This window comes from Platalea leucorodia (assembly GCF_965183815.1).
Source record: "Platalea leucorodia genome assembly, chromosome: 1".
NCBI lineage: Eukaryota > Metazoa > Chordata > Aves > Pelecaniformes > Threskiornithidae > Platalea > Platalea leucorodia.
The window spans coordinates 148,527,342-148,540,691 of NC_138823.1; positions in this window are offsets into that span (position 1 = coordinate 148,527,342).

Genomic DNA, 13,350 nt, shown 5'->3' on the forward strand with positions numbered 1-13,350 from the left:
ATGGAGGCATGGCAAGGTCACTCTACTGCACACCCTTCTGTGCCTGCCCACCACCCTCCTTGCCCATCCAAAAAGGACAATTCCTTGGGAAAAATTTCACAGAGTAGCTTAGTGTGCTACAGGGTTAAGGACCATGGGATATTATTATTAAGAAATCTTATTGCCCTAAATAGTTCTCCTGATACTGGCGTAGACACAGCACTCCAGATGAAATTATACACTGCAGCCACTGTCCCTTGAATTAGCATAACCCGGGATAAACAGCTTCAATATCGGAATCTGAGTTAACTGTGTTGGAAGAGGTTGTGAATACACCCAGTGGTGGTCTTGACCCAGATGGTTCCCGTGAGGCAGCTCACAGGATGGCCCTGTAAGCAGTTGTATCAGCCCAACGTGGGGGTAGTGAATTCACACCTTGCCAGGAACAGACGCCTGAGGATGAAGCAGCAGCGGGAAGGGCAGGGCAGCAGGACCTTCTTAAGGCAGCTTTGTTTACGTTTTCGTGTATGTTTGCATTTCATGAAACTCTACGTCTAGGAATTGAGCAGATCTCCAAAACTTAGTCATTCACTTTGCTAACAGAGTATGCTGCTCCTAGCTCCTGCATGGCTGCAGCATGCGTGTGCCAACCCCCCGCACTGCAAAGTTTTCTCCTTTGCTTCCAGACTCCTGCGTGACTGCACTGTGCACCTGCTGTCCCTGGAGCATCTAAGCACGCTTTTTCCAACCAAATACATGCAGGTGAAGTTGTACTTTCCTAGCAATAATTGCTCTGAACAGGTAGAGAGAAAAAGCAGCACGTCATTTCTGTGTTTGCAGGGACTTGCATTGCTTTCGCACAAGGTGCAAGAGGAAGGAGCCACTTAAATCAGAGCAGAGAGAGCCGGTGACTGGTGAACCTGGGCCTGGCCAGACAAGAAACCTGGGAGCAGAGTGATGACAAAATGAGAGGAGGAGGCAGGAGAGACTAGATTTAAAGACCAGTTGGCTTTAGCCTGTGGAGAACACATTGGTATTTGATGAAGAGCTATGTGAAGAGGAGTAGTGACTAAGTACTGCATATCATTGTTCAGCAAAAAAGATAACATATAGCACCCATTAAAGACTGTATCAGTAGCACCTGTGAAGTGAGATTTGCAGTCACAGGTAGTATCTTTTATAAAATCAAATTATAGTGGTTGGAGAAAAAGGTCTTGGACAGACAAACGCTTCTTTAATCTTAAATAGACCAATCTTCAACATTAGGTGCAAGTGCCAGGATTTACTAGCCATGTTAGTCAAAACTTAGATACAAGCTCATAAAAGACTGGAGTTACACAAAACCTCAGTTGTGGCACTTCCTAATTTTGGGGTACTTGAGTCTGCAGCCTCAGTAATGCTGTTGTTATTTATATATGTGTTTTATACCTGTACGATCCCCAGAACCGGTCAGAGCAAATGCTGAAAGGATACCCCAAAGTTTCAAAGGAGTAAATTTGTGGTAATTCTGGGGAAAAAACCTTCTTGTTCTTTGACAAAGTCACTGAGGATATTATGCAAAAATAAAAGGGCAAAAAAGGCAGATGATTTGCCGGTTGAGCCATCATTTATTTGGTTCCTTACACAGGGCTGGTTATGCATATTGATCGTATTTTATTAGGTGGATACACACAGCAGTTGGGTGGATCTTTTCACTGGCATTAAGGTAGATTACATTTTTGCTCTTACCTCATTAACCTTTATGGCTAGTGCTTTAGTTTACCGAGATAGAGTTTGTCACTCTGCAATCCCGTGTGAAACTCAATAGAATGCTTTGTAGGCTGTCTCATTTCACTGTATTCCCCTCTTTAGCTCAGTATTGTAGATTGTTACTCATTTTGAATAAAAGTCTCCAGATGAAACAAATAAAGTTTATTTACAATCTAATAGTAATAAAAGTCTACACAAACAAAAATTTACAGGTTGCTTTTATTTGTCTTTTGATTTCTAAGTCTTTAGAGCATACATGAACATGTCTTGTAGCGTTGTTCTGCAGGCAGGGACTTACTTCAATTTAATTAAAGTTGGAATTCCTGCTGTAATCATATGAATTTAAGAGTTGGAGCTTTAAAAAAAAATACTAAATATTCTCAGACTCTCAGCTGAATCATGAGTTATCAACTCTCAGCTGCAGAGCTGGATGATTCACTGTGAAATTGATTTTATCATATGGTTCCACAATGCATCCTGTGGGGTTTTTTCAGTTTTTTCCATGCATTTTTAATACATTGCCAGCTTTTTGGTACAAACTCCTTTCCCTTCAGCAAATTCTAACTTTCTAAACACCTGAGTAGTTTCAAACACCTGATATTTAATTTTCATCAGCCTTCCAGGGAAATATTTTTTTCCTCCTAAATGTGGCTATTTTTCTGCTAAAAGTATTCACTCCTGAGGTACACTATTCAATCTCAAGATATGAGTAGTTGAAGGGCTAAAAATTAGATCTCTATCATGATAAAAAAGAAAGAGATATAGTTTCCTTAAAGGACTCAATGCTTGCTTCTGTCACTGGTAAGTCAGTAACAGGTATCTGCCATTTAAATGTTCACACTTTCATCAACAGACCCATCCAGTTATTCTAGAATTGGTTTGCCTTCAAGCAGCTCACACTCAAAGATCTTAAGTGCATCTTTTCAGGCACATTAATTCTATTGACACCAGTGTAATTCCATGCTGTAACATGCTTAAATATTTTGCAGAATCATGATGCTACACACATGGCCCTATGGAGAATCCCAAAACATCTTAACTCTAATATAGCTAAAATTTTATTTAAAAAAAAAAAGTAAATGTGATTCCAGATATATGTATGTGTGTGTGTATCTAGATATATATAAAAATCACATGACAAATAAGTTTTTATTGTTACTTGCTTGGAAGGGTATGCACATATATATATGTATATCCTTGGAAGGATATATACACACATACGAATAGTTGAGTTTTATAGAGGCTACATCTATTGTCCAACAGTACAGTTGCCAAAACACAACTATTTTTCAATGAACAGAATAAACACACTCCCTCTTTACTTCGGTAATTGGCTAAATGACATAACTCAGCTTCATATTTTAAAAGATGAGGGGTCTGTATTAAATAATTTGAGATAAATCATGGACCGCTTGAAGGACTATAAACAATTAATAATGATAAATAGGCTGCAATTTGTTGAAATAGATGCAAAGAGGTATCTAGGGAGATGCTGAAGAAGTCAGTGTTGAAACAAATTTACTATAATCATAAATATTCTAAAAGGGGCAGTTGATTAAATGAGTATATGATATTTTTTAAAATTTCAAATGTAAGCAAATACAGGGCGGGGAAAGAACCATGGTAATCAAAAGAAAGTAGCAACATGAGGTTACTTCAACTGAAATATAAGATAATAATATGAGAAAGAGTAATTACAATCATAATTATCTTCCCCTCACATAATTCTCTTCAGATATAGTTATGGTTTAAAATACATTCAAGAACTTAAGACACTGTTGGCATCAGAAGCCTGATACACAGGCTGTTAAAATGAAAGGGAGCCTTTTCCTTAATGTCAGCAACTTTGGATCCAGCCTTACAAGAATTTCTGGATTTGGGATGGAGTTAATGTATAGAGTAATAGAAACTGAAATATGTTAAGGAATACAGAATAAGGATAAGGTAATCAAATAATGGCAAATTCTCCCTGTAGTGACACGATAACAGTATAATTATAATTAAGTCACATCAGTGTTTGTGGACACAGGTTAGGGTAAGATGCTTAGAGTAACATTAATATTGCTTAACCTTTTTCTTCCATCATAGCATGAGCATGCACAGATCAGTGACAGTTCCGGGATTATTATTTAACGTGCAGACTTAAGAAAACAGTCATTTGTTTTCTATGGACTTTCTTCATGTTGGAGGACAGAGCTGTAGGAAGTCAAACAGCTGAAGAGGAGTCTACATTAAAATATGAACGTATGAAATTTAATTTTCAAATAATATAATCTTCCTGACTCTGATGTGCTAAGCATAATAAATGAACAAGCACACAGTACTTTATGCATAAGCAAAAATAAATCAGTGCAAAGTCCCTGTAATTCATCTGGTCAAGAAGACTTATTAGACAAGGTCAAATTATATGAAAATCAGTCTTCATAGATTGAATCTGATTTGCATTAGTAGATAAATGTTTACCATAATTCCAAATCAAGAACAAGACTATACAGTAATTCCTTCATCCACGCTCGTGGTCCATCATACCTAGGGACGTGCCGTTACTTACATTGGCTGTGCTTGTGCTCGGCTCAGCTAAGGGGAGCTGCGCAGAAATGCTGCTCTAAGCAGAGATATATGTCAATCGTTTTTGTCTAGCTTTGGCAAAAAACTGTCCTGAGTTAACCTGAAGCTGGTTTTTAATCAATTAAAAGCAAGTCTAGCAAAATGTATTGTTTTCCTTTGTCCTCTCTTATATGTCCAACAGGGAGGAGAGCTGCCCTCCAGTCTTTATTCTCGCTTGACCAGATGAGGAATTCAACCTGATCTCCCATTTCAGAGGACTGTCCTAGACGTGGACTTCAGCTTGCAAGTAGATTGTCACCCTGCAACAGACCTCCTCTTCCTCAGCTACGTGAACCACATTCAGGCATGCCTACGAATCTAGTCTGAAAAAGCTTTAGGAAATGCCAAATGGATCTATTTAATTTTTTTTTTTCTTTTTTTTATCTGAAGCTATTTGCCAAATTCAACTCATGCTTGCAAAAAACTTTGGCTGTCCTCAAATTGCTTTTGATGGGTGAATAAATCATTGAAAATCCTGAATCCCAATCTTAGTTCTAAACATATATATATTTTTTTCCCCCTTCAGTCCTGGTCTAGGTAAAGGCCAAACCAGCTTGTAGTATAATTGTAGTATAACACTAAGATCCTACTTCCTAAACTGCTCTAAATTACACTGCGGCAGAAGGCTGAGCGCTCTGCTTCAAGTGTTAATTTGCAGTTCACTGCGTTTGGTGAGAGCTACTCACGTGGGGGAATCCTTAGGTAATTTTTAAGACAGCTTCAGCACCCAAAGCAGCCAGACACCAGGTCTGGAATAAAACTTCCACATCTCAAGTAGAACTTGAATAAGACTTACGACCTCTTTACACTTTCTAGTAAGTTTTTCCACATTGGGCTTGATTCTGATTTTTCCTATGGTGGCTTTATGCTGATGTAACTCTACTGGTGGGAAATAGAGTTGCTCTGCATTTCACCTGGCATCAGACCTCTCTGAATATAATGCTCTGTCAACAGCTGTAACATAGCCCTGCGTCCCAGGCAGGCACCTACCCTCACGAGTTGTAAGTTTAACCTATCATATGACGTTAGCGCTAGGAAAGACTGCGCACTTGCTCTCAGAGAAGCCAGCGGGGCTGAGGGTGCTCAGCACCCTCAAAGGATGAAGGCTGCTGTAAGCACCCAAAGCACCCACCTGCTGAACATCACCTTCCAAGCCCTGTCTGGATTCAGCAGTAACAGCTATACTGAATTTTCTGTCCTAACCTTTTACTAATTAAAAAGCTTTAAAACCTGACTTGTGACTCCGTATTTCTCAATTAAATTCAAATAACAGGGCTTTTTCACATTTGGGCCAAACTCTAATGCAAGCTCTCTGGCTGTGACACAAATAGTGGACCCACGCCAGTGAAAAGTGGTGTGCTGCAGTCCAAGCGGTCTTCTTGGGAGGCTGGAAAAGCCTGGAACAGCTGTCTCGTTTTAACTTGTTTACCCTTTCCAGAGTTTTTATAACACCACCACTACTTTCTGATCTATGAAAACTATGATAAATAAGTAGAACCTACTTTAAAAATTAACCAAAAGATGTAACACGGTTTTACAGATATTGGCAAACTGACGCTGGAGAGCCCAGCCCGCTGCAGGGGCACAGATGTCGACCTGATCAGTGCCTCCTTGCCACCTTCCCCCTTTTTCCCTCCTCTTCTCCTCACTCCCCCTCCCTCTTAACTCTTTTCTTCTCTGTGCCAAAAAAAAAAAAAAGACTAGCTAGTCTGACCAGCAAATGTGACTCACCTCCCAGTCTTGCTCACCTCCCAGATCAATCTCCACACAGCCTCTAGGAAAGGCTGTCGCACTGAACAGAGCCACCTCCTCGAGGTCTGGGGAGGACTCCATCCCCATCTCCATCCCCATCTCCATCTCCATCTCCATCTCCATCTCCATCTCCATCTCCATCTCCATCTCCATCATCTCCATCCCCGACTGACACTCCACAGAACTCTGTTACATTAGAGGTTTGTAGTTAACGGAGCTAGAAATCGCTTGAGAAAAGTCAGTTCTCACCTACACCATGCAAAGTATGCCTTATAGAACTACCTCTTTGTAATTAACAGCCTCCTTTGTTAGTTGCCTAAAAGACCTTTCCAAAGCAGAGGAATCAATACATTTCATCTGTAAAAACAGGAACCTCGTGAAAAATAAGAGGTCTGGCATGGAAGCTTAAGAATATGGGGCATCTATGCTGTTTTGCTGATAGTTTCTCCGCCTCCTCTTCCCCATCCCACAGGAGAGAATGGGGATGGGCAGTGTTAGAGCAGAAAAGTGGAAAAAAGCCATCAGCGGGGCTGATAACGGTGATTCCACCCGCTTTCTCCTGAATACAGGCCTTCTGGGTACGTCCACTGTGTTTAGTAACCGCAGCTGCATTCAGGCTTAGGCGCGCTGAGCCAAATGGCAATGATCAGGTGCCTGCAAACCATCACCTCAAGTTGTCTTTGCTCACTCTGGTTGTATCCATGCTGTATTTTGGCAGGAACAAACCTGGGCTTAGCAGCCAATACACTTTTGTATCGCCTCTGGCACTCACACCATTTTGAAAGCATTGCCAAAAGTGCTCTGGGGTGGCTAGAGAAGGCAGAACTCTGCCAGGTGTCTCTTTAAACAGTAAACCAGCAGAAGATGGGATACGGCTTAACAGCGGATTTCTGTAAAATCCTCACAACATGGAATACACTCCTTGTACTCCAAGAGGACTATTTCAGGTCCTGAGCATCGTAGGAGATCAATTTAGGTTTTTTATTTTATATTTCCACTGGCTAGACAACCTTTGAAGACCATATCTATCATGAACCATGAGATTTCATGGTTTTGTTCACACAGAAAATTTATCCCACAAAGAACCTTCCAGACAGTGACAGAGACTTTCATCTCCTCCACCTGCCAGATTCCCACCTTCTGGGCAGCCAACACAACTCCCAGAGATAAGCTCTGGAAAAGAGAGAGGAGAGATGTAATCCACCAGCCGGTGGACTTAGCAGTAAGATGCTGAGGAGAGGGCAGGTCTGGCAGGTGGGTATCGAGACCAAGTACAAGAGCATTAAGGATGTATGCAAAGCCCAGCACCAGGGTGGCCAAGATGAGCCAAGTCCTGGGGAGCTGGAGTTAAGTCTGTAAAAGCTGAGCTCTGGTCTGGGATTGTATTCAGCCCATGCCTAAGTTTCTTGACTAGAGACCCCTTGGGTTTGCTCTGCCCCAGGGCCAGACTGCAAACCAGGATCCAGGTACCATGTCAGTGCAACTCTCTGTATTTCAGGTGTTCTTCTTCCAGATCGTCAGTTCCTTCACAAAATAGCAAAATAAATAAGTGTTGAGAGGATCCAGCACATTACAGGACTGTGTCCTTAAATTTAAATCATTAAGCACTTCTTCAACTACTCCATCCAGATAGAAGCAGATCCAATCTCCTAACACTGCCAATGCCCACTTCTTTCCTCACCCCCCACCACTGCTTTCCAGTTAATTTATGTGGGAGGAAAGACCCTTGGGAACTGGCCTTTAATACCACAGCTGTAATCTGCTCTGAGGCCAGGACAGAGAATCCTGCTCAGGGATTTGAGGTCTGCAGAGCTGTGTGGTAGTCCTGCCTGGTTTTATATTGTCATTACAATTTTTTAAATTGTTTTTTATTGTCTTTCTCTTATCATTTAAAAAAAATTAAAAATAGGAAAGTGTTTTTTCAAATAAAGAATAAAATCTACATATAGATAATTATTTGCCTAAATAAGAGATCAATACAAATTAATAGATTAAATTTCTGATGCATATTAGCAAAAAAAAAAAAAAGGATGGTTCATTTGCTTTAAATTAGAAGAGAGGAAAGTTACTGACAAATTAAAAATTGGAATTGATGATTTCCTATTGTTCCTAAGGTATCAGAGCACAGGAAGAAATCAAACAATTTTTCCCAGACTTAAACATTTGAGAGACTGGAATTGCACTGCTGAAACATTTGCTGTTCAGCCCCACTGCTTCCGCTCTATAACGCAGTGAATGAGCCCACCATTAAATGTTTAAGACAGAAATACTTTATTGGTTTTTTTTTTTTCTTTTTTAACTAATCAGGATCATTCTCGTTGAAACCTCACGTACCTCTCTAACAGTAAAAGGTCTGTTCAGATGTCTTGAGCTTCTGCCATCTCCTGCAGATTTTCTGCACGGCTTGAATGGTGGGCTGTATATTCAAACCATGTACAACAATATTTCTTACAGATGTCAAACATATGCAGTAGGAAAATGAACTGTACAGCCGGCTTAGTGACTGTGTAAAAGCGACTTTTATGTTAAAGGAATTCCCTTTTTACAAAGAATAGAAAGGGTTAGTAAAGGACTTGGAGCTACAGAAAAAGGTACCATTCCTTGCTGTCACATTTCTGCTGTGTTCAGGGATTGGGACTGTCTGTGCACAGTCTTTGAAAAGAATCGTAATGGCATCAAACAATTACCTGATTCCATCAGCAACTTCTTATTACAGCAAAATACTCTTGCAAGGCTGGTTTTTGGTTAACCATTCAGGTCAAGTGCACAAGTAACACTTTTTTTAGGTCTTGTCTTATTAGATCCCAGACTGTGTTACCCAATTGCTCCCTTTGACCACAAGTAGGGGCTTTTTTCTTTCCCTCCTTTGTTGATAAATGGGCGTGATTACATTTCTTCACATTCACGTGAGATGAGAGTAAGACTGGAAGCAGTTGGCTGGGGAGGCAAGGCATGCTTTTACCTCTGATGGCTGCAAAGTTCATGGCCTTGCGTCCTTCTTAAGACATGGGAACAGTGACCTTGGCCGGGTGCTCCCCTGAAGTCTCATGCTTGTTGGAACAACCTGTCAGAGCACAACTCCAAAAAGAAGGACAACCAGGGCCGTACAGGCTTTTGAGAGTGACTGCAGCAACTTTAAACCAAAACTTGTGGTTTAAGAGGTGGAGCAGAGCAGAGCAAATTAGCGTGATGTGTTTCCACAAGTAGAAAAAAGTATTGCTAATGTTTTTCCCCTAGGTTCTGAGTGAAGGTAGCTCGCTCTTTCTGTCTTTGAAACGTGTGTGTGGTCCAGTTTTCCTGGCCATTCAGGCTAAGCCTCGGTTTTCTACACACACCTTAGAATGAATTATGAATTATGTGCCCCCTTCATAAGGATCTCTTCTTCTTGCGCGATTTTGGCCCTTCGTCACTTTGTAATAAAAAGGGGTCTGTATTCAGTCTTACAGTTTACTACTGTCTCCAAACTGTACACAACTTGCACACTATACAATGGAATTTCCTTGCAAATTCCTGGCCTATTAATTTTTTTTTTAAATAATCAATTCAAAGAGAAACAGAAACATAATTTTTGCAATATAATATAATTTGTATGCATACGTGTATTACTTGACCCTATTGCATGTCTTTTGTGTGCTAACATGAAGACTGTAGCTCAACCATGATCTTATTCTTACAAGAGAGCAAACGAACAATTGAGTGCTACATAGTTGTGCATTTCTCTAATAAGTGACTGCCTACAGTATATGACTGACACCTATTTCATTCATACTGACTCATAATTAATATCCCACTGCCCATTTGTACTGAAAGCTTGTCCGCTGAAGATTCATTTTAGAGGATTCCACCCAAACACGTGGCATTTGCCCTGACAGAGCGGGCAGGAAGGCAGAGCTGCTGGCATCGACGCTTCTGCCCCAAGCATCTCAGTTCTCATTCAGCCAAGGAACAGAAACAAAACCTTAATCGCAAGACCCTACACGATCACACCTAATCAAGATGACACAACTCCCAAGCACGGATTATGGAATACTTACAGAGAACTCTCAAGTCACTTCATAGCGATTACACGAGTTACGCAAATACAGGGGAAAATGAGAAATTTATCAACATGTTTGAAAAAAACGGAGCAGCTGTCGTGAGTGCAACGAAAAGGCCAGATCAAAGCAGCAGCTCATGAGTCAGAGCTGGCTGCCAGGACTGTGTCAGCTGGCATATTACCTCCCCGAGCACCTCCACATGCCCAAACACTTACTCTGTAAACTGTCAGCCCACCTGTGTCGGAGGAGAACCCTGCTCTGATGGAGCTCCAGAGATCGGCTTACAGAGGTGCCCCAAAGCTGACATTTGGCTCACAGCACTGAAAAGGCTAAGCCAGCCTAGGCTGGATTTTTATAAATGACTGGCTTACTTTCTGCACCTCTTTGTCACCTCCAAATCAAGAATTACTGTAATCTTTAAAGATTATTTATTATTAGTGCAGCCAGAACTCCTGTTTAGAGACCAAGGCCACCTGGCACTAACACAGAACAAAAGACAGTCCTGACTCCAAATGTTTACGAGCTAAGCATATTCCCTGGAAACAGTCTTCTAATTGAATTAATATCAACAAGCTGACTTGCCTTTCTCCGTGTAAATCCCATGCTCCAAAAAGAAGAAAAAAGGACCCATAAATTATCTGTATTTTGCTGTCTGTTAGTGGTGGAATTCTGCAGCCAATGCAGCGGAGAGCAGAGTCAGACCTGCTGCAAAAGTGTTGTACTTACGGAAGAACTAGGAAATATTAAAAATGCACAACCTGGCCAACATTTTTTGCATATTTACGCTCTTCAGATCTTTATTTCTCTGAGGTGGCAAAGGACATATGGTGAATCAACATAAAATTTAGCTCTTTATGTGCAAACGATTCATTTTTTATTTCCTTTTGCCAATTTAGTTGGAGCAGCATGTTTTATATAGTCACAGCTGATAGCAAGTGAGTCAATTTGGTCTGATGCTTATAAATCTGTCAGAATCTCACTAACAGTTATATATTTTACCCCAGCATTATCCTTGGACAAATAACGGTTAAGCATTTTATTCTTCCCAGTCTCTTTTCCTCTCTCCTCTGACGCCATCCCGACTCTACCAGCTACTGCAGTCTACAGCGAGCTGCTCTTTCCTTCTCTTCTCTACTTAGTCCTGACATCCTCTTCTAGCAAGTCGTCTTTCTCAGTTTCTCTCTCTTGTGGGGTGCCCTTCTCACTCTCCTTAAAAGTGTGAGAGTTCTTAGACTGCAACTAAGTTGATAGAGATGCTTTCATTACTTGCTATCAATATGAAATATACCTTTGCTTTTTGGATTCTAATGAGATACGGGCAAATAAGGGGTTTGCATTATTTTATCTCAGGGCTCAGGCTTTTCTGAAGTTTTCATTTCCTAACAATTGTTCTTTCAATATGCTATAAACAGAAAGCTATTACTTTGGGACTGTGACATTATCTGTACATCAGTAGACTATATGACTCCAGCACCAAACAATGGAGACTATGGTGGTAGTGTTAAGTCAAAATAAGTTGCAAATAAGACTGTTAGCTTTCAAGTATATGTCTGGTTTTATATTTTTATCCTATTGTCCAATGGCTGATAGCACTGAAAAAACCCCAGAGAAATATTCCACGCAATTGTATGAATTTATTTCCATGCTTCAGCTGGCTATACTAACACCTCTCATTGCAAACACTTCACATTCCACTTTTTCCAGAAATAATGCTTAGGCTTACGTACAGGTCTTAAATTTTATTGTAGATGAAGTTATAAAGCAAGATGGTTGTTCAAATGGAAAAACAATCCTAACTTTGAAGAGTTATCTCTGATTCTAAATGATATCATTATTAAGTTTCTGTGTTTTATCTGAAATTCAGCTGCATCTCAAGTTCTAAAGGTGAAAAACTGTCCCCACAGCCAAACAAATATTCGGTTATTTGTATTCTTCATACAGTAATTCAGTGACCATGACCAGGAAAGTGGTACTGAAAGGCTCCTCAGCTGTAGCTCTGGCCATGCAATTGGGTACAGATCAGATGTGCTCCAGGGGATGCCCTCAGAAAGAACTGCTGCTGACCTAGCACACCTTCTCCATAGTCTACGTCAAGGTACCAAGAACTTTTACCATCCTAACCAGGAAAATAAGCAATAGAATCAATACAGGAAAACTCTGTATTTTCTCAATATTAGATTAAATGTATTTACCTACATTTTCAGTTTCCAACATGCCAATGTATACCGGCAACTGAAAACAGCATCAGAAGTTAACAGGGTGGAAGCTGAAAGTTATCTTTTGAACTGGAGGTCATTATCGTGACAGAGAGAGAACTGATAGGCAACTACATCTAGTAAAAGCTCATGGTTTGAATATTTTGCTAAAATGCTCAGGTACAGAAATAGTTAATGCAAATGCAGCTGTCAAAATTAAGTTTCAGGTTTTAGCATTCTGCTGAGATGAAAGGTCCCTATTTTCACACCATCTGCAGACTCAGGAAGACAGCACAGCAACTCTCTACTGTCTGCCGGTGTTTTGACGGTTTCCCTCCCAAGAGCATGGAGATAACATCCAGCTCGCTGTAGCTGCATCACGAGTGACAACAGCACCATCTCTAAGCGTGGTTGAAATCTGTTGAATGTTCATCGGTGAAAAGCAGCCAGTGAGTGACTGTGACAGGTATCACGCTGGTAGGCAGAGAAAAATACCTGAGAAGTTTGCAACCATACCTCAGGCTCCTCTGATTAACATGCCGCTGTTAGCCGTCAGGCTGCAGCTAGCAATGCTCCTCGCCTCCTTCTTGAAGCTGTACCAGGAATGGATTTAGAGCAGGGAGAAAGAGAGTGATAATTAAGGGAGTCTCAATTCCTTCGTGAGCCTCAATCCCTTCTATTATGGTGCTGGAGCTGCTTGCGATGCTGTAGCGGGAACAAATGCTACCTGCTACCATCTCTTTCTCTCCAAGAAAGACCATTTCTGCCCCATGTCCCTGTATGTGATGATGCTCGTGATAGGGCTGATGCTCTGCCACTGGGGAAAGCCCACAGCAGCCAGCATGGAGCTAAGGGTCAGGGCTCTGCTCCCTGGGGAGGAGAGGGAGAGACATATTGCTTGTGCTAGGTAGGTTGCAGAGTGTGCGGACAGAAACAGTGGCCACGGTATAATAACCCAAATTGAGCAAAGGGGCTACAAACTGCAGGGGTTTTTCTTAAATGAGAGTTTAAAAGATGAAGCAAAGTTCTGT